The sequence below is a fragment of the Morus notabilis genome, unplaced genomic scaffold, assembly GCF_000414095.1.
Source record: "Morus notabilis unplaced genomic scaffold, ASM41409v2 Scaffold1489, whole genome shotgun sequence".
Classification (NCBI taxonomy): domain Eukaryota; kingdom Viridiplantae; phylum Streptophyta; class Magnoliopsida; order Rosales; family Moraceae; genus Morus; species Morus notabilis.
This window is the reverse complement of record NW_010357665.1, coordinates 122,888-128,422: the sequence shown is the minus strand read 5'-3', so window position 1 is coordinate 128,422 and position 5,535 is coordinate 122,888.

Sequence of the window (5,535 nt, the reverse complement as noted above, 5' to 3'; positions counted from 1 at the left end):
TGTGCACTGCTTAAGTGTATGCAGTATGATCTAGCATAGTATACATAACATTAAATTAACTCAAACACATATAATTCATGTGCGCTGTTTATGTGTATGCAGCATGACATAGCATCGCATACAATACTTAAAGTATAAACATGCATATATAACATGTGTAACTTTTTTTTCTTTAAAATCTATTCATACTGTAGGCGAGATTCCTACTTACCTGATTTACAGAGCTGGAATCCACTTTTCGCCAAACAGCTTATTCTCTTACTTGCTTACTTCTGAAAATGAACACCCATTGAGAGTGTGAGATTATCTGTCATTTGCTATTTTATTTTAGTAGCCTATGAAGGAAATCCAGCCCTTTATTTAAGGCATGTATTCCTTTCCTTTACTGAAGGATAATTTACTATAAGGATCAATTTATTAAATCCTCAAAATCTTATTTTCCTTAATTGCCCCTAGCATACTTATGTCTAGGTTGAAATCATTTACCCAATCTAGTAACTTATTCTCCATAATTTTTTCTCATTGGACTCATTATATTATTAAGGCCCAATTCGGCCTAGAAACTTATTCACGGCATTCTAGCTCTTAGGCCGTTGAAATTTAAACTCTAACGGAGTCTCTTAATTTAATGCGGGCATTGGACCCACATCAAATCCTCGAATTTCTAAGGACCTATCGTGTTAGGCTTGTAAGTGCCCATCGGGATGTTTTGCTCAAAAACTATTAAGCTTTTTAAAAGAACTATCATTCAATTTTTATGAAACGATAACTCACTCATTTAGTTACAAGCACTAAAGTCCCGTTGTAAAATCTCTTTTCGAATATCGACTTTTAAAAACTATTCCCCAAGTCGTTTTACGGTTGACTTGTAAACCACCGTGAAACTATATGGTAGAAACCCTTTTTCTTGGAATCTTTCTTCATGGCTATTCCTCATTAAAGTGAGGTCTAAAACCATATTATTTTACTGAAATCACATCTTGGATTCTTTGATAACCTTTTGTTAAAAACGTCACTGTTTTAGTTCGTTTTGTTAAAACTGTGTAGTTTCTGAAATCGGCATTTCACTGCATCTTGGAGTTGGAGTTTGAAAATCTATCCTTCACAACAATTCTTCAAATCGTCGAGATCTAAAATTGTCATTTTTGGATAAAGTTAAAATTCAGCCTCTAAAGGCCTCGTTTGGCTAAAAACAATGGCTGCTATTTTTTTTTCTTTTGCTATAGCAATGTTGTAGCAATCATTTAATAAGGATGTAGCAATACTTTTAAAAATGCTATAGGATGCTGTAGCAATCTTCTAATATTGCTATAGCAATCTTTTTGAAAAGGTTTTAGGATTGTTGTAGCAATCCCTTTTAAAATGCTGTAGGATGTTGTAGCAAATCTTATTTTAAAAATGCTGTAGGATGCTGCAGCAAATCTTCTTTTAAAAATGATGTAGGATTGCTGTAGCAATCGCCCCTTTTTTCTATTTCCGAAACTGTGTTTGACAGCCCATCCGTTTTTGCAAACTGGCTTCAAACTTGCTTTTAGAGTTAAAATTGGGTTTTGTCATAGTCATAGAAAATGTTCAAAACATCGAGGGCTATAAGTTCAAGCTTTGAAACATTGAAAAATCTCGCTCTAGGGTTCTTATTTTCACGTTCAAAGTGACTGGAAATTTTTCCTCTAACCGGAAATAAGCAAACTTAAATCAAGCATAATCATACCACATTAAACTAACTTCATAACTCACAAAACTAACATAAAACTCACACACCCTTATTACAACACATCTTCCTCAAGAACCACAAATTTACATCCATAAATCCAAGCTTAAAGTTGGCTAGAAATTAATGGAGAAGAGTTCGAGAACTTACCCTTGAAGAACTCTCTCTCTCCCTTGAAAACCTTTGAACTCCTCTAAGATTTGTTAATGGCTTGGAACTAGAAAGTATAAGGAAATTTAAGAGGAATATTTCTACATTTCAAACTTTACTAAAAAAAAATTTATTCTTCGTGATAATTTTTTGTCTCGTCGAGATCATAAATTCCCATTTTTAGAGAAAGTTGAAATTCAGCCTCTAAAGGCTTCGTTTGGCTGAAAACAGTGGCTGCTGTTTTTCTTGAAACTGTTTTAGTCTAAAAACTGTGCAATTTTGGAAATCAGTGTTTTACTACATCTTAAGTTCATATTTTGAAAATTTGTTCTTCATGAAAGTTCTTCGTCTCGTTGAAATATAAAATTTTCATTTTTATGAAAAACTGAGATTCAGCCTCTAAAGATCTCGTTTGGCTGAACCAGTTTTGTTCCCGAAACTGTTTTGGACTGCCTGTGTTGTTTTCAAAAAATGGCTTAAAAGTTACATTTAGAGTTAAAATGGGGTTTTGTCACAGCCATAGAAAATGTTTAAAACATCGAGAGCTATAAGTTTAAGCTTTGGAACACCTAAAAATCTCGTTCTAGGGTTCTCACTCCCGTGTTCAAAGTAACCCGAAATTTTTCTCTCGAACCGAAAATAAGTAAACTTAAATTGAGCATAAGCATACCACATCAAACTAACCTCATAACTCACAAAACCAACACAAAACTCACACACCCTTATTATAACTTATTTTCTTGAGAATCACAATTTACATCAATGGATTCTCAAACTTAAACTTTGCTAGAAAATAATTGAAAAGAGTTCAAGAAGTTACCCTTGAAGAACTCTTTCTTGAAAACCTTTGAGATCCTCCTCTTCTTCTTCTATGGTGTGCTAGTGGCTCAAGATTAGAAGAGTGGGAAAAAATATTTTGAGAGAGAATGTAGAGTGTGGCCGGATTTGGAGGTGGAGAGAAAAGCAAGAAGTAAAAAAAATGAGACTTATCCTATGTTGGTTCCTTTTATAGGCAAGTTTGTGATCATTATTTAACTCCAATTCCACTCCATCAATCAACCAAATTTTTGGTTCAAATCCCCTTTCTTGGCCAGTTTTGGAAGGAGAAAAGAAGAAGTAACTTTGCCACTAATTCTCCTTCAACCACTACTATCCCATCACCTTACCATGTCATTCACTTGCACACTTAACTAGCTAAGTTTTTGGCTCTAATTCCTTAAGTTTGGCCGGTTCTAGTGTGGGGAAAAGGAGAGGAGAAATTTTTATCACATAGGTCATGATTTCTCTTCACTAACTCCCATCAAATCACATATGTCATGATTTATCTTCACTTACCCCCATCAAATCACATATGTCATCCTACCAAATCCTAACCTACCATTTGTACTTTTGTCTCATCTCTTAAGTTTCCTTTGAATCAGATAAAAATCATACTGACTGTAAGGAAGTACTTAGCCGAGAGGAAATTCTAGTTTCTGACGGTTCTTTTTCTACTGCTTATTTACAGTTCAATGTTCAATCCTCGACTGCTTCGATATCACATTACATTCTTACTCGCGTAATGTCTTGAACTGTTTCAAGTCTTGAAATTAATTCTATACTGAACAAATTCTAAATTTAACTTTCTGTATTAAATCCCGGGAATGACGATGTTTCTGACGGTGTCAACTCCCGAGCTCACATTGCACCCTTCTACTATGGGTATTTTTCTTGTGACTTTAACCTAACTATCTGGCAATTAAGGATTTTCTTCTCTTTAAAATGTAAGTGCATTTTTTTTATACGCTGCTAACATCATGCTGTGTTTGGAGATTCTTGAAATTAAGATTCTCAAACTATACTTGTACTAAAAATTATTCTGCCTTAAAGTACGGCGAGAATTTATCGATCGAATTTACTCGATCGAAAACATGATCTTAACATGAAATCTGCTACAGAATTTAGGAATACATATATTAATTCCATAAATCATTCATTTACAATATAACATAATATTTTCTAGGAAAATCCTTAGCTTAAATACATAAATTGTATTATTTAAGGTCTGAGATTTTCTCAGTCATTACACTGACGCCTAGTATATCCCGACCAGCAGCCACCGTCGCCGTCGCAGTTTGGCCGAAAAACGAAGCCACTACCATCGTCCGTGGAGGAAAGAGGTGGTTCCGACGATCTAACCGTTGGATCGTAGTAAATTTGGTTTCACAACACTCAGAAGGAAACGGGTAAGAAAACCCCTCATCCAATTTTAAGAATTCATGACCGGAATTGTGAGATTTGAGTCGCCAGATTTTACCGACGTTGCCGGTCCCGATAGGTACTGTTACAGGCCGAATGGTGTGAAATTGACCGCACCAATGGACTCAGAAGGGTTAAGTTATGGGGGGTAGGACCCAAGTCCACCGCGGAAAAACTCTCCGGGAGCGTCCGCCGCCGCCGTATTCCGGTGAGCTGTCGTTTCTTAGGCTATCGACATCCGTTTGATGATCCGAGACCATATCCTGACTCGTTTCAACGTGCCGAACGAAATGGTGACATCCATTCAACCAAATTCAATTCTGATAAGAATGGTCTGGTACTAGTTGCACGCGGATCGAGGTGGTTCGGACCAAACAAGTGAAGATCAAAATCGAGTGTTTAAAGTTACGATGTTCCTCAAGGATCATTCATGGTGCTTGCAGCTTTTCCCAAAATTAATTTTGAGGAATACGCAGGAGGACACGACAAGCGAGATACTATCATAACCGCTTAGCTCGGAATCCAGGCAAGTACAAACCTTGCTTACAGTTTAATTAAGATAGTCATATAAGGCGTATGATTTTCACGAAATACGTTAATTATGAGATTCGTGAATTAGGTTCATGTTTATGTTAAACGTCATATATAGTTTTCCAATAAAACTTAACAGTTTTTAAATAAGCATGTAAGCGAAAATCGTAAAGAAACGATACGCTAGACCCTTAATTTTACGACGGTAAATATGAACCTCAACACTATTATGAGCCCGTCAAGTGAGGTAAAGTAAAGTTTATTAAAAGTGTATTATGGATGATAATTTAATTAATTATTAAAACTAATTAATTAAATTATCTAAGACTTAGAATATGGTTAAGGAAGTTAATTAATTACTAAGATTAATTAACTCACTTATGTATACTTAGTATATGAATAAGAGGGTTAATTAATTACAAAAATTAGTTAACTAAATTATTAGACTTATTATAAGGATAAGATGATTAATGAATTATCAATTTAGCACAAATTTGTAATGACAATTAAGGAAAATAAGATTTTGAGGATTTAATAAATTGATCCTTATAGTAAAGAAAAGGGTTAGATTCCTTCATAAGTTGCTAAAATAGAATAACAAACGACAGTTAATCTCACACTCTCAATGGGTGTTCATTTTCAGAAGTAAGCAAGTAAGAGAATAAACTGTTTGGTAAAAAGTGGATTCCAGCTCTGTAAATCAGGTAAGTAGGAATCTCGCCTACAGTATGAATAGATTTTAAAGAAAAAGTTACACATGTTATATATGCATGTTTATGCTTTAAGTATTGTATGTGATGCTATGTCATGCTGCATACACATAAACAGCGCACAGAGTTAATTTAATATTATGTATACTATGCTAGATCATACTGCATACACTTAAACAGTGCACATGAAGTATA